Genomic DNA, 12750 nt, shown 5'->3' with positions numbered 1-12750 from the left:
GCAGAAACCTCCATTAAAATAATGAAAGCAATAAAAGCAACAACAACAACAACAACAACAATAAAACCTTTGGAAAACATTTCATAAACCATCAGCAGCCAATTAGAGGAGCCGGCACAGGCTGTGCAGTGCTTTTGTGTGAGTGTGTGTGTGTGTGTGTGTGTGTGTGTGTGTGTGTGTGTGTTGGGTATTAGAGCGTTACAGCGCCCAGCCCGGCTGTGCCCTGCAGGCCCGACCTTCTAATCATTATCTGTCTGTCTTATTACGCTCCAAACCGGGCCACTCTTAAATAAAATATGCAAAGGTTTCTTAAATGATGACCCGAGGCTGCGCGCGCCGCCGCTGCTCTACATGCTGTTAATCTGAGAAATGCAAATTCCCTTCATCTCGCACTCGCCTTTATTAACTTTTTTGAATTTAAAATTCCACGAACAATGAGTTCTGTCAGCTTCTGAAATGATATTTTCTCTCCTCTTTTTATGTGCGCACGGAAGCGAGTTTAGAGCATGAAATTACCAGGGGAAATATGAGCGGTTTCATCTCTCCCGCACAATTTAATTGGCTGCTTTGCAATTATTAGTTTTTGCTGCTAAAGTTTTTTTCTTTTTTCTTTTTTTTTTTTTTTAACTTTACTGTTACTGTTTCCTTAAAGTGGCAGCCCACAACAATGTTTTAATTTTTCCATTTGTGTGTGCGTGTGTGGTAACTGCAATTCCACCACCGACCGTTACCCAGCTGTGCTCATTGGACGGCCGATTTCCATGTGATTTGCTCTGTGATTTGATACCCAGATTTCAAATTCAGTGATGGTGAAAGGAGGATCAGGAAACTCGGTGGAGACTGAGACGAATCGATAAACAGACATGTGTTTGAGGCATAAACGGCTATACAGGATGCTCCTCCTTTTGGCACTCTTGACCTCCGGATTTCACCCACAGGAGGATGTCTACTTAACTTTTTCCATCACCACCTCTTTTCTGCTTCCCGCTCTGTGTCCATATTGTTATCTTTCTCCGTAACATTTGCCCTGCCTCTATCCCTCTGTCATTCACCTCTCTCTCTCTCTCTCTCTCTCTCTCTCCCTCTCTATCCTCACAATATCAAACGCAGCTACAGGCGAGCGTGAACTCCTGGCTTCACCTCTTCAGAGTGTCGAAGCAACGTCTTGATGTGTTCATCGCTGCATTTCCTCGCATTAAAGCCTGTGTGTTTGCAAGCAGGACAACCACGACTGTCCATAAAATTTTTTTTTTTTTTTAACTGTTCTCTGTCAGGAGCAAAAGTTGAAGTAGCGTGAGGTTGTTACTGCAACATTAAAACCACTTCTTGGCTAACTCACGATAAATCGATGGGTCAACAATGTGATTTTTTTTTCACAAGGGGCACTAGTCAACACTGGTTCCTTTTTTCATCATCATCAACATAATCGTTCTCTGGTTTCAAACAAGTTGTTTTTGTGCCTAAACCTATTCAAACCTTATACCTGCGTTAATTTTTTTTTTTTTTAGTCACTTTAGGGCAGTGCAACAAGGTGTAAACGCAACACCGACACCTCGCCCTGTAAAATAATTACGGCTAACGTGTCGGCAAACAGTTGCATAATTACAAAACCCGAGACACATCGGAGCAGCATGAATCGATCAGCTGGAATCGTGTTTTCAGCTCCCGGACAAATACAAGTCCAACATTCACTCTTCATTAAGCTCGGCGTTGGTCTCTACCAGCTCCTGAGGGAACAATGGTTTGTTCACCAGCTAGCCACCGTCTGCTGTTTGGTGCTGGGCAGGGCATGGACACACCGTGGGCTTTCGGAGCCGACTCACCGAGAACATCTGCCGGGCCGCAGCTGTAAATTAGGTTTATAAAAGTGTTCAGAGTGACTCAACAGTATTCGAGTTGCGGGCAGTGAAACTGAAAGAGACTAAAACGTTCTGTACAGCTGAAGGGAACTGCAGAGTTAATGATTTGGTGGATTCTTTCCCAGTAGTTATTTGATGGATTGTTAATACAAAATTATCGATTAGTGAAGCTTTAACCCAAAGCAGAGCCCGATTAGAAAACCGGTCATTTATAACTCAACTTATATACATTCAAGAACTTTGTAAACCTGTTGACAATTATTCTCTGCTTCAGTTTCTTCAGTTTTTAATCTTCCGTGTATTATTTTGCACAAAAATAACGTCACCCCCCCCTTCCCCTTTTTCCTTTTCTCCCCCTCCATCCTCCTCCGGTCTCTTCCCCTCCTGCTTGGCGGCAGAGAGTAATGGACGAGGTTATGAGTGTGTGGAAGCTTCAATTACTTCGGAGGAATAATGACTCTGAACTAATGTTGATTAGAACGAAAGGACGCCAACACAACGGGGGCTCGCGCTTCATTCCCCTTAATCGTCCTCCTTATTTACCTCTGCCAGAGCACTCCGTGTCTCAGCTCAGCGTCGGGGAGGGGAGCCGGGCTGTGATCAGGAACACAGAAACCAAGGGCGATGTACGAAATGAACGCTCATAAGTGTGGAATTAAGCAAGAAGATAGAGTGGTTAAGAGAACAGCGACCCCCCCCCTTATCAACAGGACATGCTTAAGAGCATTTAGACTTTCTTCTAGAATATTCCGTCCAGCTGTCTGCATCCAGTCTAATGACCGACAAAACGTGCCGTCAGATCTTTGCACATTCGCCACAATCCTTTTTGATTTGTGTTTTTTGAGGTCCTCATTAGTTTCAGAGGGGGGATACACTTGTCGGAAGGGATTTTTACAGCTTCCCTTCGGTGCTGCCACCGTCTTCAATAACCAGCGATTTTCCCGCCAACTCCGATGCCGATATGCGTTGTAGGACGCTGGATCGTCTATGGTGATTGGAATTTCGTGTTAGAATTATACTGTTATGATTCAGTTTATAAAAATATGTCAAGGTAGCAACTTAGCCACACGTTAGAATGCAACAACTTTTTTTCAAGACATTACTTATTGTTACTTAGTCAGTATCAGAGGTGTGAGCGGCCGTATTTTTTTTTTAAACTTTGGAGTTAGTCCGTTTTCAGTCCTTATGCTAAGCTAAGCTAACTGTCTACCAAACCTAGCTCCATACTTGGCATGCAGACCTGCGTGGTGCTGATCTTCCCACCAAATTCTGTAACCATTTCTTTAATTCAAATTCAGTTCGCAGAAGTAGAAGAAGGGTCGCAGGTAGGGCTCTTGTCGAATGTGTCGGCGGTTTATTAAGTTCGTTCGGTTTTCTGTGCTGCCAGTCCTTTAGCAGCACAGTGTCGTTAGTCAGGACGTGGCGTTATCTGAAAGCACCGGCACGTCAGCTGTACTGTACCGCGTACGTGATACAGAGGCTGGCCTCATTAATGAGCTCCCTCTCCAACGTTAATGTGCTGTGCTTCCCGTGGCGTAAATACCACTCACTCCGTGACTGTGTCATGATTCTGACATTTAGACTCCTAGTTGAGCTCATAATTGAATGACATACAAGATTTTTTTACATGGGATTTCACTGCTCTCATCACTGTCTTATTGGTAAATGTCATTCCCGGCAACGATGAGGGGCCTGTCGGCCAAGAAAACCTGTAATATGCAATCGTAAAGTAAAAACAGTGAGGGTCAAAGGGGTTGAGAGACTGCGTCGTTCGATTTCAATTCTCAATCTCAACTTGTGGCAGTCCAGTTAAAGCTAAAGCAGCAGCAATCTCATCACCTAAACCTAATAAATGAAAAGGGGGGGATGATGAAAACAGTTTAAGACAAACTCTTTAACTCAAAGCTCTGTGCCATTCAGTCTCATTCCATGTTCCCAAACGACATGTACACAAAGCCCACACCTCCTCTGTACTGAGTTGTAAATTCACTCTGCGAACATTGTTTCATTTTCACCGTAACACCCTGCACCCCCACAATTACAGCATTTCTCTGCTCTCATCAAACTTCCTATTGTCCTTGGTGCACGGTACTTCAAAGTACATTCGCCCACCGACCCCCCCTCCTCTTCTTCCTCCTCCTCCTCCTCCTCCCCTACAATCCATTTTGTTTTGCTGTCGGTGTTCAATGAAAGAACTTTCTGGCTGGTTTCAGACACGCAGAAGATGCTGACGCTAATTCTTCGCAGCAACACAAAGCAATGCTCGCCGCTTTGTTTTCCAACACGGATGAACAGTAAAGCACGTACATGGAAACAAAATGTGAAATAATATTAGTCACATTTTATAAGTCTTAAGACTGCATCTGCATACAAACAACAGTGTTACAACAACTGCAATGTTGCTGTTATGGAAACAGATGAATGGTTTTGTACGTGATGGATTGTCGTGATGCTGGGTGGAGGAGCAATTGATTAGGCCCCCCGGATCGTTGCCAGAAGCGCAGTGCATTGTGGGTAATGGAAGGGAGGTATTGGGGTGCACAGTGACACTTGCACACACATGCAAACAAACATTTACACACACACACAGAGATTTATCTATCCTGCGATATTGTTGGTATTGAATAATTCAATGATTTTATCAGGCCCCACCACAACAAATGACTTAATTATGCTAATCTGAGCCAGAAACCCAAAGAGAGGTGTGTGTGTGTGTGTGCGCGCGTGGGTGTGTTTGTCTGTGTGTGTCTGTCTGTGTGTGTCAGCAAGATTGACAGGGGCCTACGGGCTTCAGCACCGAAACGCTGATCTGGAATTTCACATCCTTATCCCGCAAGCCCTAGGACACACATATGTGCAAAAACTTGTTCACACACACACACACACGCACACGCACACAGGCACATGCACACACATTGCCCAAAGAGCCACTGGGCGATTAGCACTACCCTACCTAGAGTCTTTTGATTTGCATACCGAGTCAGATGGAATTCATATCAGTGTGCAGCAAGTGTGACACACACACACACACACACACACACACACACACACTTATATACATACAGAAGAGTATGCACAAGCAAAAAAAAAAAAATCACCTGCACACTTATATAAAGGGAGTGTGTAAAGTGAACACAAAGCAGTTGCGAGTGTGTCGCTGGCTCCTCAGTGAGGTTATAATTCAGCGTGATGGACTGCCTGTGTCTGCAATGTATCACCGTGGGGCAGTACACACACACACACACGAACCTGTGGTCTCAACACAACAAAGACAAATACCAGCCTGCTTCACACCGATTGAAGAAAAATAAACCACACATTTTTGGAGGGGGGGGGGGTTTAATAGCAATACTTCTGTTTCTTAGACTGCATTCATTGGTACTGGAGAGCCGAAGTCATGCGTCTGAGTAGAGTTCAGTTGATGTTTGCTTTTCATAACCAACGCTGATGCCAATACCTTTACATAGCAGCTACCAATAGCTTTTAGTGGCTCCCTTAAATTTTGACCTGTCAAGCCTGAGCTCAGTGTGAAAACATCTCAAAACAACATTTAGGCCGTCAAAGGGCGTCACAACTCAAACGATACATGGAAACCCAAATTATTTTTAGCTTAACTTTACAAGACAAAGCCTCTCCCCCTGTTTCAGCAGAGAAAACCTTTTTTCCATTTGCTTCATTCGGAGGGTATCTCCAGAACTTGTTCACAGCTTACAGTTTAATCTGGTGAAAAGTTACACCACTGGCTGAGCAACAAGTGACATGTCACGCAGCTCTAGATCAGGCTGGATAAAGGCTCTTTACGGCACTGAATGCAGGGCAAACCTAAATGCAAAGAGGTCCTACCTCATACAATAACTGTTGGTCATCTCCTCTGACCCCCGGAGTAGGATTTTTCTCTTTCCTCATCTTTGTTCGTGTGTTTCCTGTTTGGTCTGAACAGCAGTAAGTCTTCTGTCAATGCGGCCAACAGTCAAAGTCTCAAAAGTTCGCAACACTGCATCGACGGAATAAACATTAGTAGCTGAGGTCCCTTCTGACTACATCTATGTTTTTCTAATGACCTAATGTAGTTAAATAATAAAATTAAAAAAAAAATATATATATATATATATAAACCAGATGTATCCAATGATTGTCACTTTAAGAGTATTTTGATGCAGGTGCAAAATTAAACATTTCTAAAACTTATTATAAAAATGAATTGAGAGAATTGTGCAGGCTTGTGGGGCTTCGGTGCTCTTTTACTGTAGTTGTATCTGGTAATAAAGGAACTTCCATTAATGGATCATACTAGCTAATATTTAATGAATGGGTAATATGATCAATATCGCAGTAGCTACACGGCACCATCAATATTGCCCCTTAAACTGTCTCGGGAGCTCATTATTTCATCATTTTCAGATGTTACTTTTCAAAAACATAAATTTGCATTTATGTAAATATGATGCAAAATGATCCATGAAACAAGAATCCAACTGAAATTTAATTGCGAGAGGAGTTCAAACACCCTATGTTTACCATTTGTTTTAGAAATTAAAGGGACTCGGGTACTTTATAAAGAAGCTCATTTGCCGCCTTCTCATCATTTTCTGTTACTGAAAGCATTTTTTTTCTGAGCCATTGATATCCTAAGAGGACCTCATCTTCTAGAAACTAAGGTTTCCTCTTGCAACAGAAAAAAGTCCAGGTGTGAGGGTATAAAAGCTGGGGTACAAACCAGTTTTGATTAATCTGTATTTCTGTAAAAAAAAAAACTTCTCTTCACTCCTCCTGACACCTCTCAAACATGAAATGACTAAAGATTTGTTTTTCATATTCAAACATTTTTTTCTTCTTTTTTCTTTAGAGATAAGTTGCACTTTAACAAAAAAAAAAAAAAAAAAAAACTAGCATGCTCTCTGTTTATTGTTCCTCTGTCAAACATCCATGGTGCCCTCAGTCCACTATATGGTATACACCAGTAGTCCAGCCCAGACAAAAACACTATTTAATGGATGCCATGAACGGTTTTATGGAAAACAGCTGTATTGAATCTGTTCCAGCTTTTTTTCCACCTCATGAATGAAATTTCCCATGCTGCACTGCTCCGGGCTCCAGCACATCTAGGAGGTAGAGCGCTCCCTTTCTCTCTTTGTCTCTTTTTCTTTAATGCCTTCACACACCTTATTGCCATTTGACAATTACTGACACATTTTGGCAACAAACACTACATTAATTGAAACATTTAATTAGCATTAAAACCAGCAGTAATTAACACCTTTTCTCCAGCGCTCTGAGCCCAGCTCAAATTCTATTAAGGCTTTAAGCGTCTCACTATTTCCCTGCTTTGCACTGAGTTTTTGTAGCATCCACAGCTGTGTGTGGGGGTGTGTGTGTGTGTGTGTGTGTGTGTGTTTGTGTGCACACTCTCAGGGCCTCAGGTAGGGAGCCTCAGTGAGGAGTCGAGCACCAAGGCCAGGCCTGCTGGGTGCCCAGGGGAGAAGAAGAAGAAAGGCGGTTGAGGAGGGAGGCAAAGACGAAGAGAAAAAGCGTTGGGGGGGGGGGTCAAGATGGAAGGGGAGGAGAGCACTTGAAAGAGGGACGAGGGAGAAATAAGGTGGGAGGCAAACGAAAGACACGAATGAGGGAGGGAGGAGAAAAGGAGCGACAGAGGGATTAAAGGAGGAGGAGGACTGGTGAGCGAGTGAAGACGAAGAGGAAGAAGAGGTGGTGGGGCATTTGAAAAGAGCAAAGAAAGAAAGGTGAAGCAGAAGACTGAACACACACACACACACACACACACACACACGGACACACATACTGAGGATTAAGCAACGCTCTCATGTGTGTGTGGCAGTGTGTTTTACATACAGTACGTGTTTGCACATACTTTGTGTGTGTTCATGTGTGTGTGTGAGGCCTACTTGGAACCGAAGCAGGGGCCTGGATTAGTTGCGTTTGCCAGGGCTGGGGGGCAGGATTAGCAGGCCGGGCTGCTGTCTGACGCCGCTCTGCCACCACTAATGGCATTATTAATAGGCAGCTAAAAAATTCATTAAAAAATCCATTAAAAATAAATGTGTTTTACATAAGACTTTGCCCCAGGTAGAAGGGGGGAGGCGGGGGGTAAGATGGGTGCAGGAGGGAGAGAAAGTAGCAGAGACGAAATGGGCAATTGTTAGCTTTGAGGTCAGCTGAATATCACAGTTCAGATAATGGAGAGAAACGCATGGAGGAGTAAACACACAAACACTCATCTGACTGGAAACGTGTTGGATGTGGGATAATGAGGCTAAACCAACAAGACCGACATCTCGGGGTCTGCTCAGAGAAATGTCTACAAAGCCGACGTCAAATATCTACAAGCCTCAAAGTGCATGTTAAACACGTCTGCAGCAGCTGCCGCACACTGTCAGTCTTCCTGTCAAAGGCTGTCAACAGAATTGAAACGGAAAGTCATAGCCTCATATTTCGTCATACATATTTAAGTATACACGAGGCCCAAAATATGCAATGATGTAACAAAATCATTCAAAATCATGTAGACAGCCCATCAAAGGCTTTATGGTTTGCTGTGCCCAGGTCTTGGTTTAATACAAACCAAAAACGCTCATCTCTGAGCAACTGTTAAGTCCTTGCTCAGAAAATTACTCAGCATATAGAGCAGCGAATATCTCGGTTGTACTAAATACGCACAAAAATCACTATAGCTTCATAAAATCTGTCAAAAAAAATAAACCCTACCACCAAGTATTTATATTATTTCTAAAACCTCTCCGCAATCTTTAGCAGAACCTGTAGGAGAAGCAGAGATTTTTGTTGCGCTTCACATACAATGCCACTTGATATCTATTTAACAAACACCAACCCCATTCATAGAGTGACTAATCTGAGACAGCAAATACGTTTTGAAAGTGTTTGGGACTTATTGTCCATGTTGGCTGAAGACTGAAGTTCAAAGTGCTAGCTACTACGTGGACGTTGTGTCGAGATGGTCTTGTCAACTACTTACAGCAAAGGCGTAAATAAATTCTTATAAACTACGTTTTACTATGAAGTTTATAGAAGGGCCGTTGGGATATAAATGCATTTTAAGCCATTAAACATTATGTTTAATTCTATTGTAGAATTTGATTATGATGCTATTATGCATATAATAACCTGGATATGACATTTCTCATGTCAGCACATGTCAAACATGAAGTAATAAGGGCACAGACAGTATTGATTGAATTGGATTGTTTTCTTTAACAGGAAGAGTTAATATGGCAACAAAACTGGGCTATAATCCAGTTGCTGCAGGAAAAAAAAAATTGAGAAAGGAATATATTGGCACACGGACCGCACTTTCACACACTATGTTGCTCCGAAATACCATCTGTAGCAAAGTATTTAAACTGATTAGCCTCTTCGAATGAGTGAAATGGTCGGGGATCATTATCTCAGAGAGAGGGAGAGACAATGAGGAGGAGGTGAAAGGTGAGGAGGTTCTACTTTGTGTGTGCCTCGGGGACATTTAACCAAATCAGATTAACAACAATAGCTGCGTCTGCGGACACAAACACACATTAATATAAAACAGTGGGCGGGTGGAGGGGGGGGGGGCCTCTCAAAGCGCCTAGAGGCCCCTGCTGTATAGCCTCGGGGAGTCATATGTCGAAGCGTCAGCGGGGACTCTGCGGCATCCATAAACATACACATAAACACATGCAAACATACACAAGCATCCGAAGCCTGAGCAATAATGGCATCGGAATGAACAGGCAATAAGACGCAGGTTTCATAGCAATCGCAGGGTTATTTCCGTCAGGTCGCTCTGCCCCTCAGCAGGCAGCACACCAGACCGGCGCAGATAATCCTCGGCACACACCACTTGTGTCACGCCGCTCAACGCTGTCAACACGTCGCAGCTGCCAAGGGAAACCGTATCTTTGGAGATGTAAGAGTCGTTATTTACATCGACGCGCCGTCAGACCAAGGCAGCAATGATCGCAGCTGTCAGTCATCGTGAGAACAGAAAATGGCGAAATCTAAGATACGAGGCTGCTGACAGAAAGCAGGTGATGATGACCCAGCCACATTATTATGTTTGTTCCCAACTGCGCAACTTGCTTTAACCGGTAAATATTCTCACGTTGTTCTGATAGTCCGCACCAAACTAGACATTGCCGGAAACACGGATTTACTGCCCATTCTTTTCAGGGCAACCGAGGCTGACAGCAACTATCGGCAACCACATCGTAACCGAACCACAGGAGAAAAGCGCTTTAGTTCAACAAAAGGGAAAAAAAAAAAGTAGCGCAAGCGCACATTGGATTAAAGTTCCGAAAAGGGAAGGAAAGCACCATCCGTTCATCAGGCAAACGGCCAACATGTCAAAGGACAAGGTATATTTACACTTACGATTCAGTCCTCGCAACACATTATCAGAATCTTAACCAAGTACCGAACCATAAAGTTTAATAAGGCTGTAGTCACTACAAGTGGATACTGTACGGAAAGATCAGATAGTTTGGTGGTAAACAAATACGTTGTCTGAACATTTTACTGATATGTTCAGTATCAACGCATTTGCAACATGCCAAGTACGTAAATTAACAACACATCCTCATTATGTTGACAGAAAAAAAACGTTATCTGGTCGCAATTGCGTTTACTTCAAAACTTATTTACTGTTACAAATTTGTTGTATATACACAGAGCTTCTAGGACACAGGCTTGACAAGAGAGTGAGACACCAGCGTTAAGGAGGGATTGATAGGAGTTAAAATGGGAGAAGGGACCGTTTGTGCAGTCATCCGCTACCTGCATCCAATCGCACATTTGAATTCTTCAGCTTTTGAGAAAGGTCCGGATTTGTGCTCATAAACTGTCGTTTCCGCAGTTGGAAAAAAACCCAACCGAGCAAATCACTGCTTTTTAGGCAGGACAGAGAATGGGGGCGTCATCTCCCTGTGCACGTGGTCTCCTCCTCCCACATCATCCCCGTCCATCAAATGCTTGATGGGGTCGATATCACGGGGTGATTAAGAATATGTCAGCAAAAGGGAATCTGAACCGCAGCCGGAAAAAGGTAAAATGCAACTTACCGAATTTAGGCGGGGGGGAAGGGCGGAAAGTAAAAGCCAGGAAAGCGCACTTCCCGCTGTGCAGAGAAAAAAGACAGCAAAAAGTCAGCAACATTCACACTCAAAGCAAACATCAAACATCATCAAACACACAGAATGAGACACTTTGATCTCCCTGGCTCCACAGGAAGCCAGCATCTTTTAGAAAATCCTCCAAATGTAAATTAATTTACTACAGAAAGAGTTCCCGAGGCGCTTGTGTGCAACCGAATGCCAGACATCAGAGGGTTAAACCCAAACTCTGCAGGTCAGCCCACAGAGACAGTGGTGAGTAAATCTCAACTCTGAGCGATGCATGTAGGTCCCCCCACCCCCCCCCACCACCACCACCAACAGCCAAGCTAACATGCATGACAGAATTTTACATTACTCCTGAGTCGTTTACCGAACACATGGGGAATCTGTTTGTGTTGGCGCCTCAGCTCATCATTAGCGAGATGGTTAAAAAACAAACAAACAAACAAAAAAAAGCTTTTCAGCAGGTTTCACCTCAAGCTGAGGCCTTTTTTTTGTTTTTTGAGCACTGATTTGTTGAATGAGAATTTGTGTTGGCAAGCAGGACTTTCTCTGCAGGGTTTCAGCTGACACTTGAGTTACACACTCAGACGGCGATCCCCCCTCCAACGTATTTCATTTTAAGTGTGTATTAATATTTGTGTATGTGCAACGTGTAAGGATTTGTCGGTGTGCAGCTAAAGCCAACATGAAAGGTGCATGCTGCCACCTCTCCTGGAATGTGCAACACTGGGACTTTACGTAATGATTATATTCTGGATAATTTATTCGCATTCATTCGTTTTTTTTGGGCCACCGTGAGTTAGCATAGCAAGTTGAAAACACGGCACCGATATATTATCAGCTTATAAAGTTTGCTGTGGTGGTAGCAAAGAGTTGCCTATTTACACACCCGGCAGACGCAGACCACCGTTAGCATTTCATGTGGGGTCCTGTTTCTGGGCACCTGGTGAATAAAAAGTCCAGTATTCACTCTGCTATTTCCTTTGCCTTGGTTTCAACGCCACCGACTCAAGAGGCAACTGCCCTGCTCAACTAAAATGCTGGATTCATCTCCGCAAGCGACCCTTTTCCAGTTGCACACTGTTATTTGAGCTGTTGTTAATATAAGATATATTCATTAGCGCAGCTTTAATACTCCATTCGCTTCCATTTTCTGCCACCCTGGCCTTAAGTCTCTCTTTCGACATTGAACTTTTTACATCGGGTCAGTACCGTTTTCAATGTAGTTACAAACCTCACTACATCTGTTGCCTCTTGGTAATGATTGCTATGTGAAGCACTGCTAACAAACTTTATGATTCTGAGCATTCTTATCTTGTTACTCACCTGTTTTGTAGTGAACAGACAAAAGGGCTTACAATGGCTCTCATGTATTATATATACTTCCTGGTTCTACCATTTTTGAGGAGGGGGGGTGTTCTGTCAGTATGTTTTGCACAAACTGCGTTTTCCTGAAGCTGGTGGTTCCATAGATGTCTGGGACTCTATTTAGTTGGTGTTTTGAGGTCAAAATTTTATAAATTGCAAATATTTATTTTGCCAGTTTGTCGGTTTCTCTCTCTGTATAAAGTAAGCTCCCCCCACTGATGGTTTAGTCCATTAAAATCAGTCACCAGGAGGGAATACCTGAGCTGGGGGGGGGGGGTTCCTCTCCACCTGTTCTTTCATGTTACTGCACATGGTGATACAAGAACTGTCCACTAAGGGGCTACTCGGCACTACTACTCCCTGCTCTCTTAGGCCAGCATTTCAATTTGAGAGTGATT

At 43.4% G+C, this 12750-nt stretch overlaps 1 long non-coding RNA gene across 2 annotated transcripts in view; it reads right to left on the bottom strand.

The window, feature by feature from the left end:
• The window catches only part of LOC120789369, a 64303-nt gene extending 51979 nt beyond the window's left edge, over window positions 1-12324 (bottom strand). Inside the window, exons 1-2 of one of the 2 annotated variants that reach the window (XR_005707375.1) lie at window positions 12311-12324; window positions 10928-10983 (exon numbers count right to left, since the gene is read on the bottom strand). This is a non-coding gene — a long non-coding RNA (uncharacterized LOC120789369). The remainder of the gene's footprint in view (window positions 1-10927; window positions 10984-12310) is intronic. The other variant, XR_005707376.1, reaches the window with a different exon arrangement.
• Between the last annotated feature and the right edge of the window lie 426 nt (window positions 12325-12750).

Source organism: Xiphias gladius, chromosome 4, assembly GCF_016859285.1.
Source record: "Xiphias gladius isolate SHS-SW01 ecotype Sanya breed wild chromosome 4, ASM1685928v1, whole genome shotgun sequence".
Taxonomy (NCBI): Eukaryota; Metazoa; Chordata; class Actinopteri; order Istiophoriformes; family Xiphiidae; genus Xiphias; species Xiphias gladius.
This window is presented reverse-complemented; position numbering and strand designations above follow the sequence as displayed.